Raw genomic sequence first — 24,426 nt, forward strand, 5'->3', positions numbered from 1 at the left:
TTTTATCTTTTTTTCTTAATCACTGTTTGATTGTTTAATTGTGTCTTAGTTTTAAGAAAATATTATTAAACTTGTGAGTGTCAGTTTGTGCTGGTCTGGGATATGCTAGGAATAGTTTATGGAAGATAGAATTTTGTTTTTAAAAAAGAGACACAGAGAACCACAGATAAAGGCACAGAGCCAAATTAATGGTGAAGGACAAAGGCTCACAATCAGACAATTTTCATGTTACTCTAATTCACTTTAAAAGTTATTAGTAGGACTGCAGGTTTTGTATCAATGCTTAATTTTCTGAACAATAAGAAGTTTGAAACGCTTAATGCCTGGGATTATTGCTTGACTGACTTTAATCCTCAGTCATTTACAAAAAAATCAAAAATTTTAAGAGGGAAAGAGGAAAAATGAGGCAAAATCAGGGACAACAGAGAGGTATGTATACTTACTTGATTCATAGTTTAACATTCTTTAATAGTTAACTTTTATTCACTCAGAGACTTAGAAACACTTTAATAATTAATTTAACCAGACTTCTCAATTGTCCAGATTTTCACAGGATGTCCAGATTTTTTCTGTCGCAATTTTCCTCAGTTCCTCATAAAATTTGTGGTTTTCTGGAAAATCACTGAGGATTGACGTCACTAAATAATGGCATACATTTAAGTTTCAGACTTTATATACTTCCGAAAATGCATGCTAACACAAATCCTGCTATTCTAGCAATTCCCAAATCCTATTATTCTAGCAATTCTGTAAATTTAAAAGAGCAATATTTAAAATCTGTCCCTTTGTTCCCTTTATTTTAGGCTTTGTCCAGATTTCTTGTGCTAAGAGGTTGAGAGGTATGACTTTAACTAATAATGGGGAGTAGTAATATCACTGACACTTGTGTAACAACCACTAACTACAAACTTTGATCATGCACTAAAAGATTATCTTTTTGGACTGGAAAAAATAAAGTTGGAAAATGAGTTTTAGAAAGGCTACCCCATTCACATTAGTTACAATGTCACCTACTAGAAAGACTGTGAATGTTTACTTTAGAAGTTGCAGTTATGTGTATATTGATCATACTTCTCAATCTCTCAGCACAAGAATTCTGAACAAAGCCTAAAAATAATTTGTGCGTGTGCGCGTGTGCGTGTGTGTGTGTGTGTGTGTGTGTGTGTGTGTGCGTGCATGCGCTTGTCGGGGCATAGCTCTCAACTATCCAGATTTTCGCAGAATGTCCAGATTATGGCCTAAAATTTTGGTTGTTTCTCATAAAATATTTGGTTTTCTGGCAAATCACTGGTTGTTCTTAATAATTTTTTGGTCTTCTGGCAAACCACTGGGATGATCTGAGGAATGAATTTAGTAAACAATGTCATACATTTGAGTTTCAGACTTCATATCCTTTAGAAATTGCATTTCAATACATACTGTGTAATTCTAGCAACTTTCTAAATGTATAACAGCAATAGTTACAATCTGTCCCTAATTCTTGGCTTTTGTTCACCAATTATGTCATGCTTTGTTCAGATTTCTTGGGCTAAGAGGTTGAGAGGTATAGTGGAGGAACCTAAAATTAGGGACCGATTTTAAATAGATTTACATTAACATACAATCTGATGTTGTTAATCTTCATTCATTCTTGACTGTTGGATTTTGGTTCCGTCCTCGGAACTGACTCGACCATTGTAACAAGCTTGCGCCAGCCAGAAAATCTCATGCTAAGGCTACCCCTAGTCCCTCTCTCTTCCCCACAAATCTCATTTGCTGCATAGAGTTTCAGGATGCGTCAGTAGTGCTCTCAAGCTAAGTGCTATTTTTTCTTGAATATTTCCTGTGTTAAATCCTTTTTTCTTCAGCTAAAAGTTAAGTTGAAAGTTGTAGCTGATATATTCTGTTATTACGCTATTTTTCTGAGTATGTGTGTTGTGTATCTCCTTCTTTACTTTTTTTAATAACTATAGGCCCCTCCCTTTCCATTTACCTCAGGTAAATCCTACATACCATTGTTTGTATCCCCCCCCCATCTTACCCTTTTGGGTATCTCTTCGTTACCATCGCTGGTACGATCTAAAAAAAAAAAGAACTTTGTTGTTTACAGTCTCTTTAGATAGTTTTTCCTGTTATGCATGTGTGAAAAAGTCTGGCCTTTAATAGGTGTGCAAATTGTTTTTTTCTTGGCACTATGGGGTTTAAGCAGTGCAATGGATGTGGAAGGAAGATGCCTAACTTGGATGTGCATCTCTCTTGTGTTGACTGTTTGGGAGTTCCCCATTTGGAAATTCAGCCTCCATGTGAGCTCTGCAAGGGTTTTAGTGCCTGTGCCCTTGCAGAGCATCATAATAAGTTAATCCTCAAAGGGCTCTTAAAATGCCCATTTACAGATGCTTTGTCTGAGGCGGAGATGTCAAAATATCCTAGAAAGAAATCAAAAAGAGGAGCCATTCGGTTACGGTTTCTCCAAAATCTGTCGAATTTAAATCTTCTAAGGGCCAGGTTTTTTGTCTTTGGAACTGAAGCCAAAACAACCGAAACTGACACCGACAACCATTTCAGACCAGGGTGTGCCCCCTGTTCCGAGGTTGTTTTTCTCGGTTCTGGGCTCCCATCCCTCTTCAGGTGGCCCTGCCTTTCAGAATATGGAAAGAGCTCTTGCTTCAGTAGACTCGCAGTTGGCACCATCCACATCGGAGTACCACATCTACATATCCTCTGGCTCGCAGCTGTCACAACCTCCTACATCGGGGCAGTGGGCATGTGAGCAGCAAAACACCCTGCAGCAGGGTACCCTCTCGTTGGAGTCTTCCTCAGACCTCCCCCTGAGGAGCCACCCTGTAAGAGGTCGTACAAGAGGAAGCACTAAGATTCTCCAAAAAAATCTCTCACTGAGAATACAGACTACATTGAAGGGGAAGGGTCCCAGCAGTCACCCCCTGTAGATATCTCTTTTGCAGACATCCTGGGAATCTTGAAACAGAGAGGTGACTGGAAGTCCACCAACCCTTCTTCCGAGGAATCTGTTTTCTTGCAGGCTTTTTATCCCCAACCTTCTACTTCTTGGGTAACCCCACCTGCCGATGATTTGGTCAAGCTTATCGTGCAACATGCTTGGAAGGCCCTGACACTATAAAGCCAATCCCCTGGAGACAGGACAAAATTATTAGTGCACCAGAGGACCAGCCTCACTGGTCTAAAGGCTTAACAATAGATGCTGTTGTGGTGGCGGCTGACACAAAGAAGGAGCTCACAGAGGAGAGTCCAACTGTCCATCCTCCAAATTGAGAGTCTTGGATGATGGACAGATTTGGAAAGCGGGACTATGGTTCAACAACCTTTGCCATACAGTCGTTGAACTTCTCGGCACATTTTCCCCATCTTCAGAGGGACCTGACCACTGAGCTCTCAGGCACCTTGGCAGGAGCAGTGTCTGATGAGGTACATGATAAAGTTGCCTACCATGTTGCAACCCTAGAATCGATATCCAACTCGTCCATGCGGCTTATTGCTCACACAGCCGAAGGGACGGCCAGGGCAGCGGGTACAGCCATTACCATTAGGCATTACACCTGGATGTGCTTGTGTGATTTTGTGGACTTCCTTTGTCAATGGTCCTGTTGATACTACCTCATTGTTTGGCCCCAAAGTCAGAGATACATTAGCCAGGTGTGAGAAGGACAGAAAGACCCTGTCTGCTGTGGGCGGGCATTTTTCGACTCCTCAAAGACCTTACTGCAGGAATCAGAGGCGTGGGAAGATGTGGTTCAGGAAGTCCCAAGAGCCTTTTTGGAACACACGTGGTGAGTTTTCCTCCCGAGGCAGAGGGGGGCACTCATCTGGAAGATGCCCCTCCCATGGCAGAGGGGACCTGCATAACAAGGGCTCCAGGGACAACCCAACCAGCACTCCTGAGCGGTGGCCTGATTACCTACCTCTAGAGGCAGTTGGGGGAAGATTCTCTCTGCACTACATAGCCTGGCACTCAATAACATCAGATTACTTGGTGCAGATGATAATTACCAGAGGTTACCATATCCCCTTCGATCTCTATCCAAGGCCCCAAAGGTGAATCCCCGATGTTCCACCCAGTTAGAGGGATACAGCAGCACAGGAAATTCAAAAGCTGCTTCGAAAAAGAGTCATCCAAGCACTCCCACCAGACCAAATAGGATCCAGATTTTACTCAAGATTCTTTTTAGTGCCAAAAAAGACAGTGAACTGGAGGCCAGTTCTAGACCCCAGTATCTTGAACAAGTTTGTTCCACTGATGGTCATGGTACAGTCTATCATTCCATTTCTGGAGAAAGATGATTGGATGTGCTGTGTAGAGCTTTAGGATGCATATTACCACATAAAGATGGACAAAAGCACCAGAAGATACCTCCGCTTCTGGCTGGGAGCCAGCCACTACCAATTTCTCGCACTGCCCTTTGGTCTCATCACAGCCCCCAGGGTGTTCAACAAATGCATGGCAGTGGTTGCAGCTCATTTAAGGCTCCAAGGATTCCATGTGTTTCCTTACCTAGACAACTGGCTCCTCACCGCCCCTACCAGACATCTACTGCTGCATGCCATGGACTCTGTCCTAGACCTTACAGATTACCTAGACATTTCAATAAACAGGGAAAAGTCAATGCTGTCTCCCATTCAAGAGATAGAATTCATCAGAGTGACCTTCATCACAAACTCTTGTATTGCTGCTCTATCTCTTCACAGGCTACAAAGGTTAAGATCACAGCTTCAGGTGATACTCTGTCACGACAAAGTCCCGGCTCACTTAGTCTTACAACTCCTAGGGTTAATGGCTGCAACAATCAGTTTAGTTTCATTGGCAAGGTTCCATATGAGATTGCTCCAATGGCTTCTGGCGTCACAGTGGTCTCTGTTAACACACCCGATGTCTTACCTAATCCACATAACCAACTGATGCAAGCAGGATTTAATGTGATGGATGAAGCCAGAACAGGAATTATGGAGTCGCCCTTTCACACCCACACAGCCCAAGGCCATAGTGACCACGGATGCATCCCTGATGGGGTGGGGGGGAATTTTCAGGGAAAGACAGTCCAAGGCACTTGGTCCCCCTTAGAGGCCAATTTGTATATCAACGTCCTAGAACTGAGGGCCGTGCTTCTAGTGTTGCAGGCATTTCAATCAACTCTCTCTTCAGGAACAATTGCTATTCAGTCTGACAACATGGCAGTGATCTGGTACATCAACAAACAGAGTAGAACCAGATCTTACTCTTTATGTTGGGAAGCCCTAAGAGTGTGGCAATGGGCAATAGCATCCAACCACTTTCTGATAGCAATGCACATTCCGGGGAGCACCAACTTGATTGTGGACAAACTGAGCAAATGCATTCTCTTGCCTCACGAGTCGTCTCACAATCCCAAAATAGTGATGAAGATTTTTTGTCAGTCAGCCTTGCTGCGACCTATTTGCATCTTCCATAAACCACAAATGCAGCAGTTACTTTGCTCTGCCCCCCCCCCCCCTCAGGAGGAGTCCCCGAGAGATGCTCTTCTACACGATTGGCCCCTGGGACTGCTTTACACCTTTCCCCTCTGATTCCCTTTTTCTTGAAGAAGGCCCGATGGTTGACAAGCAGACTAATACTCATTGCACCCTATTGGCCCCGACAAGTCTGGTTCCCCTTTCTCTGGCCTCACCTGGTTCACTGCCCATGGACTCTGGATCCAACTCCAGACCTGTTGTCCCACCTGCAGGGGATGGTCCATCCAAACCTATACAGTCTCAAGCTGACGGCTTGGTACCTCCACTTCAAGTAATTGCCAGGAAGAAAGATCTATTTCCCCCAGTTCAGAAGATTCTTCTGGCTTCCCATAAACCATCAACCAGAAAACTTTATCTGAGTAAATGGAACAGATTTGTGCGGCGGTCTCTTGCAGAGAAAATTGACCCTTTTTCAGCCTCAGGTTCATAGGTAGGTACTAGGCTATCGGCCCAAGGGCCTATGTAAGCCTAGCCAGCAAGGTACCATAGCTTATGCCACCCAAGAAAGTTATTTTCCTGTGCCACTGTCCAGCAGAGACACAGAAGTGATCTCCGGGGTGTATTTCCTATTTCCCATCCACTCATCAAGATTTTTCTTGAAGAGTGCTAATGAAGAACTCTGCTTGACATAGATGGGTAGCTTGTTCCAGAGTATAGGAAGTCTCTGGGACAGGAATCTATCCCTCCAGTGTGTCCTCCTGTTTATTGTGGTGACAAGGTTTTAGAATATTTGTCAACCATTTTCCCATCAGGAGCCTCAGCTTCTACTATCAGGGTTCACTTAGCTGCTATTTACAGAATGTCCAGATTATGGCCTCAAATTTTTGGTTGTTCCTCATAAAGTTTTTGTTTTTCTGGTAATTCACTGGTTGTTCTTCATAAATTTTTTTGCTCTTCTGGCAAATCACTGGGATGATCTGAGGAATAAATTTAGTAAGCAATTTCATACATTTGCGTTTCAGATTTCATATATTTTAGAAAAATGCATTTTAATACACACCGTGTAATTCTAGCAACTTTCTAAATGTATAACAGCAATATTTACAATCTGTCCCTAATGTTGGGCCGTTGTTCCCCCATTTTGACATGCTTTGTTCAGATAAGAGGTTGAGAGGTATAGTGGAGGAACCTAAAACTACGGACCGATTTTAAATAGATTTACATTAATATACATTTTCTAAAGGATATGAAGTCTAAAATGCAAAAGGCTGACATAATTTAGTGACTTCCATTCCCGACGATTTGTCACAAAACCACAAATTCTGAGGTAAAAATCTAGACGTTCTGCAAAATTCTGGAGAGTTGAGAGGTACGGATAGCAGAAACTGGAAGTAGAAAGCTTTCAAAAAGCCACATCACATAGCTCTCCGATGTTCCTGATGCAAAAAGAGTGAAGTCCTAATCTCTCTGGCTGCAGTAAAACGATTCTTACGTCAGTGGTTTCATTTTCACACTCATTGCTTGGGGAATCGAAACTTAAAACTGTTGAGTTTTAAGGATGATGCACAGGCTTTAGCCAGAAAAAATGCTGAAAAATATTAGCGCCTGTCAAGACATACTTAAAAAGCCATTTTTCCTTTGTTAATCAATGTCATTTACACCTAACTGGCCAAATGCCTGATTTCCACCACTTATATACAGAATCATCTAGCCACAGCTCCGCCTGTTTAGTGTCGGGAACTAACTCTTGATGCCCATGATTGGTTTTGGAGCGCCCAAGGAAGTCGCTGCATACTGTGGATTAACCAGAAGTGAAGAAAGATGAATGCTTAATGGACACCTGTGGTTGGCACGGTGAAGGTGGGCAATTTATGGTTTAAGATTTAGGAAGGTGAGTAAGTGACATGTATTCGTTCATCTGTAGGCTGATATCCGCGGTCATACTTGTGAAGTGTGATTTATATGTGGTGAAGAAAAGGAAAGCAGGGCACTGCGGCGAAATGGCAGGGCTTACTTCTACAATAATGTAAATCACTGAACTATATAATTTCTCGGTACAATATTACTGTATGTAAAGAAAGGGGTGGGGGTGTTGTCATGGTTAAGAGATGTTTTTATATGCTGTTCGATGTCCTTTCCACTTCCGTTGCTGATTTTGCTAGTTTAAAAGGTCGTCACTGCAGTAGATGCTTTAACTTTCAGGCAGTGGAGATAAAACTTAGTTCAGCAGAGTTTGTATAGGATATAGTTATATTTTGAAGAAAAGCTTCACGCTTGCCACTCATCTTTGTTTCTGTATGTTACTTACTTGACAAATGCTCCATGACAGTTGCTAATATTATATAGCTACCAGTGGGTCCAGTGCTTGATGACGACTGTATATAGAACATTAAAGTTATCTTTGCTGATTATATTTGTTTTCTGTGGTGAGTGCGTTATAGTTTACTTTGCTGATTATATATATTTTTTCTTTGGTAGGTTATAGCCGCCCTGTGCCCTGCTGAGCATTGCACACACCACCACTTCAGTTGCCTGTTGAAGTGTGTATCCAGCATCTCCACGGCCTCTCTTAGGATACCTTTTTACTTACACTGATTCATCCAGTGTTTTGGAAAGTACAGGAACGCACATTTGGAATACAAAGGTATTTATGTGTTCTTTACATTTTGCTGACTGGGTTGGAGTTGCTGGACAAAGCTCATTTACAGCAGTTGTTATTGTTTGTCTTTCGACTTTTCCCGGTTAGGGGTTGCCTCAGCGGAACTCCAGTCCGCTAATGATTGGCAGTTTGGTTTAACAGGGCTTATGGTTAAAATTTCTTGTAAGAGTTTCTCTGTGATTATGTTAATGCCCTCTTCCCTTCAGCAGTTGAGTAATTTGGTTCCCTTTGATTATGTTAATGCCCTCTTCCCTTCAGCAGTTGAGTAATTTGGTTCCCCTGCTGCGGCCAATCTGCTTTTGTCTTTCAGGTTGTCACATATATCAGGCGGGACTATGGCTTTTAACAACTGTTTTAAATCTGCCAGGATAGGTTAATTTATTTGAATAACAAGTTTTAATTTATCTTTAAATTTTTGTGGGTCTTGCCTGATTTTAGGAGAAGCTTTAACTATAGTATGTAAATCGGTACATGTCCAGGATCTGTGGACTAATGCCATAGTACCACCCGGATGTGGTATCTCTGTGAGGGGATATAGAGAATGATCAAGCTCCTCTTCTTGTTTTGCAGCCTGTCCTGCCTTTTGTTGAGTAAAGTACACCTTTTTACCTAGATATTTTACCTCATCTTATTGTGTGATGTTCCCATCGTTGTCTGAGTCAGAGGACAATGTTTTGGGGTGGACAGTACTAGAAGGTTCAGGTTGTGGTAAAGTTGATGTTGAGTGTGCAGGTGCTGATGGAGTAACATGTGTAGATGCACTTTTCTGAGAAAGGAGTATGTAAAAACACTGCACCAGTTTTAAGTTAGAAGTTTTATAAAACAAGCACTAAAAAAATATATATATATATATGTGTGTGTGTGTGTGTGTACACATTTGTGTATATACAAATGTGTGTGTGTGTCTGTATATACAAATGTGTGTGTGTGTCTGTATATACAAATGTGTGTGTGTGTCTGTATATACAAATGTGTGTGTGTGTGTGTGTGTACACATTTGTGTATATACAAATGTGTGTGTGTGTGTGTACACATTTGTGTATATACAAATGTGTGTGTGTGTGTGTACACATTTGTGTATATACAAATGTGTGTGTGTGTATATATATATATATATATATATATATATATATAAATATATATATATATATATACACACACACACACACACACACACACACACACACACACACACACACACACACACACACACGCGCACACACACACACTCTCACACACACACACACACACACACACACAGGGTCTATATTGGATGCTCAAACTTTTAAAAGTTTGAATGTCATATGATCGACACCATATGACTGAATTTTTAAAAGTTCGAACATCCAAAAAAAAAATAAATAAATAAACTACACAAATAACCTACCTGAATGTTTTAAGCAGGGGGCAAGACCCCTTTCACCCCCCCACACCCCCCACTGTTTAAATATACCAACTCCGAGATCACACTACAACGCAGAAAAGGGAAATCTTCCCATTCCATGCTGTACGGAGATCTCTGTTAAAACGTTTGAACATTCAAAAATTTGATCATATGGTGTCGGCCATATGACACTCGAACTTTTAAATGTTCGACCATCCAATATAGACACTATACACACTACAGTGGCTTTGTTAAATGCCTGAAATCCATCCACAGCCCCCTTTTTCCAATTTTTCCACATGGAGTTGGGGGTGTCATATCTACATTGATCATCATCTAGAGCTAGTGTTCATACTGCTGGGTGGCTAGCCCTGCTGCAGTTTTCTTCCATACCACACACGCACATGCAGTCACACCTGTGGCCAGTTTAGAGTGTCAAGTCTACCTACAGCATGTCTTTGGAATGTGAGATGAGACCAAACACCCAGAAGAAACTTATGCCAACACAGGGAGGATGCGGACCCCGCACAGAGGATACCCCAGATGAGAATCAAACTCACTGAAATTACAACAGCAGAAAGGTTGATTTAAAAACGTTTCCTCTGATTAGAGAATTTTGATATATGTACACCATTACTGAAGTGTAGTTTAAAAATCCAAAATGCATATGTCACAAATTCCAGGGCATACTCCCTTCCATTGTTTTAGCTCTAATGGAATAGGTGGCATTGTGCCAGTGTTTGTAAAAGGACGACTAAAAAAACAGAAGCCAAGAAAATATCTCAGGTAGACATTGGTTTACATTAATTTAATATCAGTGGTGGGAGTATTAGTCATACATTAATATCAATAGTGGGAGTATTGCTGTTTGTCATGTTGCCTTTAATTATAGCACTTATAATTGTAGGCAGAAGGTTGGATGTTTTGTTCTTGTTGATGTCTACCTCTCCCATAATTGGAAATGTAACTGTATTCTACCTACTTAACCTGCTAAGACTCCTCTACTCATACTTCCACATGGAACTTCTCTACATATTCCTCCACTCCAGGCTGTTCTCCTAAAGAGCCGCCTCACTCTAAATCTAATGGCCTCCTAAACAACTGCCTCCCTCTGAATCTAATGTAATATTACATTAATAATGTTGCATTAATACCCTAAATGTATATAATGTAAATACTGTATATAGTCCTCGAGCTCCTCCCCTCTAACTGGGAATGATATACTTTACTAACTACATATATCAGCTGACACTGATTAACCATGACAATCACATCTGCCATGTGTGAACTCCACTTTTACTGCTGTATAACTACATCTCTATGAATACTCCAGAAACTCTAATGTATGCTCAACTAACAGTGTACTTTCCACCTTTATTTTTCCCAATTTTTCTAAACTTGTGTTTACTACAAACCTTCAATTATTAGTTTACAACTATTTACAGTTTATCTACAACTGTGAACTCTTATAACTAAGTAAACAGTATATTTTGCCTTTACCAACTTTAATGTTGTAGAATTGGTTCTCCAATCAACTATGTTAAGAATTTTAATAACTATGTTAAGAATTTTCTTCCATTTTGCATTTGTACTTTATCACATTACTTTGTATAATGTTATTTTTGTTTACTTGTATGTAATATGGAGCTTTTCTCCCTGGGCCTCCACTGAAAACGAGCTCCCTGAGCCCAGTGGACCTTCCCGGTAACCAAACTGGAAATAAATAAATAAATAAATAAATAAATAAATGTTATTAGTACATCAGAGCTGTTATAAATGCTGGGTTTTGGTTGTGATTTACCAGTGAATTTACTGGACATAATCAAGTCAAATAGCATCGGAAATACTCAGTCAAGGGATCTAAAGCTCTCTTCCAGCATCAACATGAATGGTTTGGAGGGAGAGGAATATCTCACAGTGGATACTGCTTTGGAACAGACTCCCTATCCACATAAAACTAAGCTTATCCTTGTCCATATTCAAGTGCAGCTTGGATCTTTGGATAGAAAACAGAAAATTTACTTCAGAATAGAACTCTATTCTACTAACGGACAGTGGCAGCTTCTAAATGCTTTATCTCATACATAGCTCCCCTCAGATTATCAATGTTGCAATCCTAGTTATTCACACTAGATATTATTATATAATTATCAACCTTGGGATGGTTAAGGCCAATGGGATAGGTTAATTCTAGCACCAAAAGGGAAATTGGCTGGGTGTAAAATGTCCTGCAAGGGCAGCTAGCTTAGTACTTACTTGTGAACCTATGTGAGAAGTGGAGAAGGAAATGGTGAGTTATATTTTTTCTCTTACACATTTCCTCTTTTCACTTATGTGCTTGATTTTGGAGATTGCTTTATCAGTTTCTGTCACTTTCTGATATGTGGTGGTTGTGTTTTTTCTTTTAACATAGAAACCACATATACACACCAAGAAGCCCCAGCAAGCATTAAATATAAATAAAACAATTTCATTGTGCATGAAAGTTGAGCACTGTTATCCCTTATAAAAATTGCAATGGGACATCATAGGAAAAAATAAATAAATAATCCTCTCCCTTTCCTTTATATAACCATAAATTAAGTAGTAAATCACAATCAATTAATTAATCTTAAAGCTGTACCTACAAAATTTAACTTGGCTTTCGTTTTCATTATAAACATTTCTTTACTTGTCAAAAGTGGACTCCAAATGCACGAGGCACACTTGTGTTGTAAAATCTTTCTTAATAGGATTCCAATGGTGGTATTGCTATATTTAATGTCTGATTATTCTGGAACTTTGTTGGAAGCCTTGCACAACAGTAGTACCTACATCCAGATATCGAAAAACTAAGTAAATATAGATTGTAGTTTTCTAAAGATCCCAAAGATCCCACCTCCAGTTCTTTTTTTCTCCTATACAGCATTCAGTAATTCTGTTATACTTGCTTTTGTTGTTGTTTTCCATTTTCAGTAATTGTTTTTTTTTTTTTGGGGGCATCCAGCTGCATTAAACTTGGTATGGCCATACTGTATAGGCAGTTCAGTTACAATAGCCCTACTATAGCCCAGCTCAAAATAATCATTTCCTTAGTTAAATTAATTTGTTCCTCCAACATTTCTAACAAAGTACTCTGCAGTGAATTTCTAAAATCTGTCAACTCATTCATCATCATCATTATCATCATCCCCCTTTTTCCCATTTACATGGGAAAACTGTCACCAACTCTCTGGATTCAGTGCCACTCTCCTGCCTTCTTCAACACTCATGCCTGACTGTCGCAGATCTTCTTTCACACAATCCATCCACCTCTTTGCTGGATGCCCTCGCTTCTTCTTACCTTCTTCCTGTCTGTCCCAAATCTCCCTCACCAGATTGTCTTCTGCTTTTCTACACATGTGCCCATACCATCGTAATCTGTTCTCTTTGATCTTTTCTGCAATTGGAGCTACTTTGGCTTCTGCTCTTATGTCCTCATTTCTTCGCCTGTCCCGCAGTGTGCATCCTACCACCTTTCTCAGGCACTTCATTTCCATCACCTCTGGCTTCTTCAACTGTTCTGCCTTTACTGCCCAGGTTTCTGTACCATACAGTAGTACTGGTCACACCACCGTCTTGTACACCTTACTTTTCAGCTTCTTTGGCATTCTTCTGTCATAGACTACACCTGATACTCTGTGCCAGTTGGCTGCAGCCCCTCTGATTCTAGCTTTGACCTCTTCATTCAGACTACCCTTCTCCTCAACCACCCCTCCCAGATACTTGAAGCTGTTTACCTGTTCCACTATCTTCCCATCTATCTCTATTCTCAGCTTCTTCTGATTTCCCCAATCTGCTGCCATTACCACTGTCTTATCTGTGCTTAGTTTCATCCCATGTGCCTTCAGATTTGCATTCCATTCTCCTATCCTTTGCTGAAGTTCTAGATCAGAGTCTGCCTGTACTGCCACATCGTCTGCATGCAGCAGCTTTGTTGCTCTGATCCCTCCAACCTGTTTGCTGATGTAGTCCATTACCAGTATGAACAGCAGTGGGCTCAGAGCTGAACCCTGGTGTACACCCACTCCCACTGGGAACCCCTCAGTGAGGCCAAACACTGTTCGTACTTGAGTCACTGGGTCCTTGTACATAGCCTGTACTAATTCTACCAATGTTTCTGGGACTTCAAACCACTGCAGTACTGCCCAGATCAGCTTTCTTGGGACCTTGTCATATGCTTTCTCCAAGTCTAGAAAAGCCCAGTTTGACTCTCTCCTCTTCTCTAGTTTCTTCTCAAGTATCTGTCTCAATGCAAACATCGGGTCAATTGTGCTGCATCCTGATCTGAATCCGAACTGTTCATCTCCCATCTTACATTCTACTATTCTGCGTATCCGTTTATTAATCACCCTCTCCAGAACTTTCATGCAATGTGGTAGGAGTTTGATGCCTCTGTAATGTCCACAGTTGTGGATGTCCCCTTTATTCTTGTACACTGGCATGAGTATGCTTATTCTCCAGTCATCTGGGATACACCTTTCTCTCCACACTGCAATTAGTACCCTCAGGAGCCATTTCTCCCCTAGCTCACCCAGCATCTTTATCATATCTGCTGTGACTTCATCTGAGCCTGCTGCTTTCCCTGACTTCATTTTCCTTAGTGCTGCTCTTACTTCTTCTAAGCTGGGATCCTCTTCTACTCTCATTGTAGGCTGTTTCTGGGGCAGTACCGCTTCTGTGGGGTTTTCTTCATTCAGAAGCTGCTGGAAATACTCCTTTCATCTGCCTTTGATGTCCTGTGGGCTGGTAAGCAGGTTGTTGCTGGAATCCCTTATGAAGGGTGTCTGACTATCTTCTTTATCTTTCTGTCTTTGCCTTGCAACCTGGTATAGTTTCTTTGTGCCCCTTACTGAGTCACTTTCCAGAAGCTGATAGAGTGCCTCTGATGCCCTATTCTTTGCTACTGCAACTTCTTTCTTAGTTTCTTTGTTAGCCAACCAGTAGTCCTTCCTAGCTTGGTCAGTCTTTTCAATCTCCCACTTCTTCCTGCACTCCTTCTTTCTTTTGATTACTTCCTGCACTTCTGCATTCCACCACCAGCTTTCCTTATGTACCTTATTTCCATACCTGGCTCGGCCACATATCTTTTCTGTAGTCCTAACACATGCTGTTTTTAGGCGCTGCCACTCTTCTTCAACTCCTATTTCCTCCTCTTCTTGGGGTGCTAGAGCCCTGAGTAATTCCTTGAACTGCTGTACTTTCTCTCCAGTCAACTTCCAGGTCTTCAGCCTGGTCTCTGTTGACGTTAGAGCCTTCTCTGACCACTGATTGCAGCTGATTGTGGCAAAAACTGGTTTATGCTGTGAACCGACTGTTTCACTGGGGATGACTTTGCAATCATGGATTCTACCCCAGTGTCTTTTCCTTACTAGGAGGAAGTCTACCTGAGTTGCATGTTAGCTACTCTTGTATGTGATCTTGTGACTGTCTCTCTTTCTGAACCATGTGTTGGCTACTATCAAGCCATTTGCCAGACAGAAGTCCAGAATGGTTTCTCCTTCTTTATTCCTATTGCTCCACCCATGTGGACCCAAGCAGTCCTCATATCCTGTTCTGTCTGTCCCGATATGTGCATTTATGTCACCCATTATCAACACCAATTCATGTTGTCCTGCTTTATCTAGTAGGTCCTGCAACTGCTGTCTGAATGCACTCTTTTCCTCACTATCACAACCCTGCTGTGGAGCATAGGCTGAGATGAATACTGTCCTATCATTACACTGGAGTCTGATTGCCATGAGTCTGTCATTAATTCTGATGATATCCCTCACTGACTTCTGAAGCCTCTGTCTCACCACAATTCCTACACCATTTCTAGCCTGTCCACCACCTGAGTAGTAGAGTCTGGATCCCAAGCCAAGTGGCTTTGTTGCACTGCCCTTCCATCTCGTCTCTTGGATACATAGGATGTCCAGCCTCCTCCGTATCATCATGTCATCCAATTCTAAGCTGCGTCCTGTCAGTGAACCTACATTAAGTGTAGCAATTCTCAGTTCATGTTTGGCAGGTTGGTTGGTTTTATGTCCAGCTTTCACTCAACAGAGCTATCCCAGGTAACCCAGGCTGGGCAACTAGACACCGGCCAGCCAGTAGCCTATTGACCCAGGGCTGCTGGGCTTTTTATGGCGGGCACACACTGGCCAATAGGGGCACATATACCCCTCCCACCGTTAGCATGGGTCCCTGGCGTGGGTCAGAGTAGGCCGGGTCCTCAACCCACTTATCACCGGTAACTACCCATGCCCATTTTTTTTGGCGACAGTCAACATGACCGAATTTTTACACCGTCGAGTGGCTAGCCCTGCCACGGCGCGCAGTTTGTGATCCGTGTTCTCCTATCTTGAGGATACTGCACACCACAATAGATGCCCAAAGCGGTTGGTCTTTTTTCAACTCTTTCCCCCCATTGGGCACCATGTAGTGTCTGTGCTGCTGTCCACAGCTCCATTCATTGGTGAGTTTGAGATGGCAGCTCCATTCATTGGTGAGTTTGAGATGGAAACACTTAGCATGTTTTTCGGACATGGGAAAAACCCCATGGAGACACAGAGAGAACATGCAAACTCCAAACAGGCATTAGTCAGAGGTCAGGATTGAACCTGGAACCTTGTGCATTGGAGGTGAAGACCTTAACCACTAAGCCATCTGGTCTCTCCAAATAGAGACCAGATGGCTTAGTGGTTAAGGTCTTCGCCTCCAATGCACAAGGTTCGATCCTGACCTCCGACTAATGTCAACTCATTGCATTTCTAAAAAACATTTATTACCAAGTACCCCTCTCTTTCCTGTCACACCTCCAGCATTTGCTGTCTACATGTGGAAAAAGTGTCCGAAGTCTAATGGGTATAAAAATACCTATACAAGTACTTCCATGCAAAAAATTGTAACCCTTCTACATTTGTTGCATACTTGTGAACAATATAAATACCATCACATTGTTTCTTTGTATATTGTCTTTTCTTTCTTGTTTCCCAGTCTTTTCTAAATTTCTCAGTTTTTTTATTTTTTGTTCAGTCTGTTTGCCATAATAGAATCCTTTTTATCCAAACACCTGAATACTTCATCTTTTCATGTCCTCATAAATATGGATATTGCCAAACCAATTCATGGGAGCGGAACATGGTTTGCTGCTATAGCCTTTGATTATCTTCACTTATTTTATATCCTAGAAAAAAAATTGAAACGGTCTTGCAATATTCCTCAACACTGAAGTATCATTTTCTGGATTTATCAAATAAAAATATCATCTGGATTCATAGATTCATAGATTGTTACTAGGCTAAATACCTGGGGGCACTTTCTAAGCCTAGCCAAGTTTTCCAGAAAGAATTATGACATCCTGTATCCAAACAGGAGATTGAGGGCCAGGAATTTGGTGCCTGGCCAGTGTAAATTTCCTATTCCCCATCCACTGGTCTAGGTTTTGCTTAAATTGGGTAATAGACAAACTAAGCTTCACATGGATTGGAAGCCAGTTCCATATGCTAGGCATTGTCTGGGACACATATCTGTCGCTGCAGCATGCTCTGTTTAAATCACAGACAAAATTCAGGTCTCGAGACCTTTTATTTATGGTACTTTCTGATGTAATGAATATGCAGGAGATTCATAAGTGTGGGGTTTGTGGATGTGTTGCAAGCCAAGCATAGATCACCCCTCAGCAATCTGTAGGAGAGTAAGTAGAGGGGAAAGGGCTTTAAGGCATAATGTTGCAAGACTGCATAAGGCAAGTTTGTTATGCCTTGTATTCTTTTTGTAAGGAACGTCTGAGGTCACTGTAGTTGCTGAATATGACTGGTCAGGTACATACTGAAGGGAGCATTGTACTGTATGATTAGTCTGATAAGGGCACAGCACAGTGGGATAATGACCTCTTTGGACCTAGATGCCATGTTGTTACTTAGAAATTGCACAACATGAAAGGATTTCCTCACCATTGTGGCCACATGGTGGTCGAAGTAAGGCTGCTGTCTACTTGCATACCTAGATTTGTGAACACTGGTCCACTCTTAGGGGCGCATTAGCTACACAGTAATTAGCTGGGATGGTTGACTTCCCAAAGGTTACAATTATGCATTTCTTAGCATTGCATTTAAGACTGTGGCTTTGGCACTATTTGTTAGTCAAAGATAGGCCTTCTTGAAGAATGCTAGTACTGCAGGGGAGTCAGTGATAACCCCAGTTTGCAATCCTCTTCAAACTTAGTCAGTCATAAACCTTCAGCATTTGTTTCCACTTCAGAAAAATAGATGCCAAAAAGGAGCATGCCCTGGTACCGAGCCCTGGGGGATTCCGCTAGTGACTGGCCTGCTGGTGGCGGTAGATGGCCTCACATATTTTTATCTCCTGGGTACTATCAGTGAGCCATTTGTTTATTCAGTGAGCACTAAAAGGGTTTATACCTAATTTAGTGAGCTTGTCCATAATGCCTGTGTGGGGCATTATATCAAAAGCTTTCATCTGGTTGAGATAAGCTGTGTGCACAGTCTTGGCCTCATCTGTTGCTTTGGTGACCTTCTCAAAAAAGTCCAGCAGACTTATCAGGCATGACTTTCCTTTAACAAAGATTAACTGTGATGATTTCATTGTCTGCAGGTTACCTGTGTCCTCCTTTATCATGTCCATGATTAGTCTTTCCATGGGTGGTCAAACTTATGGGCCTGTAGTTACCTGGATCAGTGGTTGGACCTCCTTTGTGCAGGGGAATAACTGTAGCCATCTTCCATTCCTTGGGCACAAAACCTGACTGTAGGTTCCAGTTGAAAAGTGATTTAAGTGGACCAGAGAGGTCATATTTCACGCTATTTAGTCAGGGGATATCAATGCAGTGTTTTTCACCTTCATCATCAATTAATCACTGGGGGATTGCGGTATGTGGTATTTCCTTTGGACTACTGGGGGGATGGGTCGGGGGGGGAATTTGAGTCAAACCTGTCAGCCAAAATGTTGGCAGTGGCCTCTGGTTCAGTGTGCATGATGTTATTTACAATAACTTCTGCACATTGTGTATTTCCCTTGAGGTTATGGACAAAATGTAAAAAGCATTGTGGTTCTTCTTTATCTGAGAAGTTAATTTTTTCTTCAGATTTAGTCTTTGAAGTGTTAATCAACCCTCTTCGCTGCCTGTTTAGATTGGTCGGGGGGGCTTTTAGTATGTTGGGCTTTGTTCCTCTTACGCTTGGTCAAGATTTTTTCTTTTTTTATATAATTGATTGATAACATGATTCTACCATGATTCTACCAGGGTGGTTTGTCTTTTGAGCTCGTCTCACTCTGTACAATTATTAGTATGGCTGTACAGGGATTTTGTAATAGCTCAGCATATGCTATGGTGTTTACTGGGTTTGGGGGTGCTTATAATTTAGCCAAGGTGGTACTTAATATAATGAGGTTAACCTTGGAATAATTCCTAAAGCAGTTTGGTTTTGATGGGTCCCTGGATTAAATTTTTACTTCAAGCAATACTACCTTATGGTTAGATCTGACGAGTGAGGACATTACACTGGGTGTGGAACATTGCTCCACCATGTTCATGAGTAGAAGGTCAAGGATGTTCATATCCCTAGGAGGAGAATTGACCAACTGTTCCAGGATGTTTATATTAATGAAGTTTAGGAATCACTGGGCTTGTGCATTAGAAGAGGTGTAGGCTTGCCAATCTGTAGAGGGGTAATTGAGATCCCCCATGAAGATCATGTTGGGTTGAATGGTCAAGGACTTTAAAATATTGAGGTAGGTAGTATGGGTTTCCTGGAACATGAAGGGGGACCTATAACTTGCAAGGATGTGGTACAAGACCCTGTTTGTGGGGAGCTGCACATGTATGAGTTAGCTGGTCTGGATGTGAGTTTGTTTTTAATATAGACTGAGACTCCTCCACCTTTACTTCCCTCCTGTGCAATAGCTAGCCTAAAGGTGTGAAAGGCATTATAATCTTGCAAAGGTGGGGTACTGTCTGTGACTTTAAACCACATGTCTCTTATTACACAGGTGTCTATGCTTTCTAGGGAGAAGAAGGCTTACAGGGAATGGATTTTCTTGTTAAGATTTCTAGCATTGAGCAGTACCACCTTCAGATATTCCTTTGTAAGTTCAGTTAAGTTGGGAGGTTTATCAGATTGGCATTGCCTAAAAAAGGCAGTATGGGGGTAGAAAAGATCTTTTGCCAATATCAGAAAGCCTTGAGGGGATAAGTGCAGACCATCCCTGGCAAAGCAGCATGGTCTGTCAAACATGTCCTCTCAGCCGTCAAATATTGTATACCCTTGGACTGACACCAGAAGTTAAGCCAGTTGTTAAAATCAGTCCATTTATGTTGGTAACATGTCATAATCCTTGGAGAAGGTAGTGTGCTGCTCAGTGCTTGGCTCACACTTGCCTGAGATGCATAATCAGCTGAATCATGCCTCACTTCATGTAGTCTAGGGAGGTATGTCTCAGGTCCTTAACACCCACGTGGACTATTACAGTCATACTGCTACCTGTGGTTCAGTGATCTGGGTGTCTCTTTGACTTGATGGATCCTAGCCTTGGAAAGGCAGCTAACTATGACTCTGTCCTGACTTGGTCTGGTGAGAGAGACATTGATGTGGCTCAATAGAGAATCACCAATAACTAGGAAATTTGGTTGTGCACTGGTTTGCCTTAAGGGCTTAGCAGTAGAAGCATTGGATACAGTGTTACTGTGTAGATGTGGGTGGTATTTTAGTAGAATGTTTACATGATGGCTGAGGACCCTTTTCTTGATTGTGCTCTGTAGGAGGAGGAGATCTTAGTGTTTTAGGAAGGTTACCCATTAGTGCCACAGCATAAGTAGTTTGTGTAGGGTCATTACCCTGTGCAGTAGGGATGGTGCATGTCTCACTGGCAAACTCTATGGGATTAGATTTTGTTGCATGAGAGACTTTTGTCTCCAGCATTAAAGTTTATTTACACCTCTCACATACTTTATCTGTTTTATTAATAATAAGTGGGTTTTCGGTGTACATGCAGCAATTGCTACAATGCCTCAAGAATACTCATCTCAACCAGACTGGCCACAGACAGACTTGGGAACTGCATATTATCGGCTGCTGATCTACTAGGGAGGAATGTCGGAAAATTAAATACTGAAGGAACATGATGAGCAATCCTCAGACTAGATGCTCTAGTAGTTAAAAATATCTGTCTAGACAGTAAGGGTATTTTAAGGGAAACTTGAATTGTGAAAGATCTGCGCCTACACAGATTACTGGGGGAATTGTTCTGTAGGATATCTATGTCTATACAGATCACTGCTAAGTGCCGCTACATGGAGAGAACAGTTCTAACTAAAGACTGTTAAAAAAGGTCAAAAGTGCAGATATTCAACACAGAAACACTCAATTAATGCAGCTGTGACAAAAACAATGCAGAAAACAAGTGCTGAAACAGTGGATGCTCATTCTCTCCAGTAGAGCTCTTTTGAGTGTGTACCTTTAACTCCTAGTGGGCGTGGCTTCATCATTTAAAAATTGAAGTTATCACCTTTCATTTTAACATACCCCCATTGACAGAGGTCATATATCAATACAGCTATCATATCATGTATCATGTATGGATAAAATTTAAATTTCTGGTATTAACATATGGTTTTTTTATTAATGCAAAATATATGAACAGGCATTTGGAAGTAGAGGAGCAGTACAGAAGGAGTAACTGCAGAAGCGCAGTGGCTGCTCTGGGTAATGTAAGTCTTAGCTTGCTCTTGGTTATTAGCCAAGTGTTGTGCAAACTGTGATACTTAAACAGCAGAGGAGATTTGATTTAAAAAAAAACACAAACAAGGTCCTGTGGCCAATCAAAAACAGCACACTCGTTCCTTTACATAGTCCTGGGCCAGAAAATGACTCAGGTTCCCTCTGCTCTAGTGAAACCAAGACAGTTCTAACTAAGGAATGTAGAAAAAAGGTCAGAACGTGCAGATATTTAACACAGGAACACTCAATTAATATAGCTATGACAAAAACAATGTGGAAAAACAAATGCTGATACAGTGGATATGATAATGTAAGTATTAGAGTGGATATGATAATGTAAGTATTAGCTTCTGTAGAGTTTAGCAGAAACCAACAAAACTTTTCTTCTCAAGTAGTGTGGTCACCAAACATCACCAAATACCTCAGAGCTCATAGGTTATGAGTCAAGCATTGTGCAACTGCAGTACGTAAACAGAAGAGATTCTATAAAAAGCACAGACAAGGTCCTGTGACCAATCCAAAATGGCACACTCTTCTTTCCCGGGCCAGAAAATACTCAGGTCCCTTCTGCTCTCACTAAAGTGAACCAAGGTAGTTCTAACTAAAGATGGTAAAAAAGGTAAAAAAGTGGAAATATTTAACAGAGAAACACTCAATTAATGCAGCAAAAAAACAAGTGCCAAACAATGGATACAGTAATGTAAATCTTAGCTTTTGTATAGTTTAGCAGAAACCAGCAACAGTCTTCTTCTCAAGTAGTGCGGTTGCCAAACATAGCCAAATGCCTCAGGCATGAAGATTCATATTTTGAAAAAAGCTAGACTTCTAGACAATCAAATAAATGTAGGCACACTAAGACTTACACCAGCAGTTTCCAGCTCAGAAGGACATAGGCTGTTGGAATTTCCAAGATGGCCACATTTTGAGTAACAGCTTGACTGTAGCTCTCCCAGTGTGCAAACAGAAACTCAACAGAGAAGGCCAGTAGACTTTTGTGTTTATGGGTAAATTTCAGTAACTGGCCAATAAGTGTACTACCTGGATGCAGGACCCGCCTTAGCTGATATGGCGCCCCAGGCGAAGTAGTGCCCCTTAAGCTCCTCCCATGCCATACTCATGAAACACCCCTACAAGCCACGCCTACAGGTAGGTCAGTCCCCAAAAAAGCCACTCCAGTCATTCACTCTCCAAGAAAGCCAGTCCATTCATTTCCTTTAATTATTAAAATCATAGAAATAAGGATACCTTGTAATGTAGTTTAAACTGCAAGTGAAGGTGGAAATTTCCTTTAATAAACCTGCTTTACCTGTTGCTCCTTCACACATACTTTACTGTAAAAGTCATGTCTTCAGAAAATAGAAGCCCATGTGCCTTGGTTCAAAGGATTGCTATCTAGACAGTTTAATTTACTCTGGGGTAGGTGAGCAAGCCTTACAGTTCAGTGAAAGTAGAATAGCAACCTCTCTCCTCCCTGTGTACAGAAGCTTAAGCTAGAATAGCAGAAACACAGATAGCCATTTGCTAAACAATACAATCTCATAATGAAAACAGGCTTAGCATGAACAGTAAAATTCTCTGCCACTGAAACTGCATGAAAACCCATATCTATAGAAACTGCATCTGGTCAGTGGAGGATTAAGTTTTCATTTGGGCCGTTTTCAAAACGGACTCCTTGCACGCATTTTTATGGCCATGCATACATGTATTTGTTCTTTGATTCAACTTCCTGACTGCACTAAAGTATATTCCTTATGTAATACAGCACCACTTGTTAGAATGTGTTTTAAATTTGTAGATTTAAGCATTCTTTTAATAAGCAAAGAAACAAAATGTATAAACCAATAATGACAAAACTACCCATTTCAGAAAATTTCAACCCTAAAAGGCCAGTCAGACTTCTGTCATTACAATCCGCCAATATCACAGAATACAACAATCTCTGCAGTAGAGAAATCTGAACATTTCCACATTAAAGAAATCTGTAACTAATGAAGAGCTGCATTACCACACACTGCTGTTGTAAAACGCTGCTGCCTTCACTCATCAGTTGCTGTCTCTTTTTTAAAAGCACAGTATTAGTCATTTTTAATTTAATTGCATTTTTTAAACTGTTTGGTCTAACATTGCTACATACTCAAGTGTGCTTGCTTGCACTCCATTTGAATTGTTTTGACTGCCGTTTCAGCTACTTTTCTGTATGTATATATATATATATATATATATATATATATATATATATATATATATATATATATATATATATATAAAATACCTTTCCTGTAACTAATGTAGTCCAGATTCAGATTTGCTGTATCCAGCACTGTATGTAAGCTTCTGAGCCCCCCAAGCTTTCTGTGTTGGAGGGAAGCCTTCTAGCTTATCAGTGGGAGTGGAAAGCACTAGGTAACCTATCTACCACATAAGGAGTGGTTCTGGCCCAGAAATTGTAGTTATTGGCCGTTTGGGCAGTTTTTCCATCTCTCTCAACTTTCTGATTTAAATGCCCACATTTGCACTTGTTTCCCCCCTTTCCTGTAACTAGTTTAGTCCAGATACAGATTCTTAGTTTTACACTTGAATTTGCTTATTTGTGATCAGCACTTGTTCAGAACTTGTGAGCACTAAATAACCTGCTAATTACTACAGCACTCACCCTTCCTCATTACCTAGAGGAAAACAGTTTTGGTACTTACTTTCCTCACTTGCTTAGAGAAAAACTGCTCTTGTACTCACTTTCCTCACTTGCTTAGAGAAAAACAGCTCTTGTACTCACTTTCCTCACTTATCTAGATGAAAATAGTTTTTTATTCATGTCCAAGGGTCAGTTCCCAGTGTTCTTTCCTGTCTATCTGATGAATCTGGGCATCTGGGGCCTCATGTACACAGACAACCCTCTCCTCCTACCACCCAACACTACAACCTGTGAGAGATGCACTTATCTAGCCAAACTGGAGGTAAAGCTCTCTCCAGTCAAGACTGAACTTGACAGTCAAGAGGAGAAGGTAAACACTTGCACCACACCACACTCATCACATAGTCTCACTAAATCTACACCACCAAACTCCACACATAGAAACACAAAAACATTTACGGAGGCTCTCAATAATAATCTGTTCAAGCAACAGAGACCTCCAAAGCAGAAATGAAAGCAACCTGCACCCCCCAACACAACCCAAAATGACACATAGCCCACAGACTCAGTG

At 41.2% G+C, this 24,426-nt stretch overlaps 1 protein-coding gene across 2 annotated transcripts in view; it reads left to right on the forward strand.

Moving 5' to 3' along the window:
• Window positions 1–6,979: 6,979 nt before the first annotated feature.
• The window catches only part of LOC122812981, a 304,669-nt gene continuing 287,222 nt past the window's right edge, over window positions 6,980–24,426 (forward strand). The window contains exons 1-2 of one of the 2 annotated variants that reach the window (XM_044085072.1): window positions 6,980–7,333; window positions 7,921–8,086. The gene's annotated coding sequence lies outside the window, so the exon portion shown is untranslated. The remainder of the gene's footprint in view (window positions 7,334–7,920; window positions 8,087–24,426) is intronic. The other variant, XM_044085074.1, reaches the window with a different exon arrangement.

The sequence above is a fragment of the Protopterus annectens genome, chromosome 10.part0 (genome assembly GCF_019279795.1).
Source record: "Protopterus annectens isolate FY-2018-M chromosome 10.part0, PAN1.0, whole genome shotgun sequence".
Classification (NCBI taxonomy): domain Eukaryota; kingdom Metazoa; phylum Chordata; order Ceratodontiformes; family Protopteridae; genus Protopterus; species Protopterus annectens.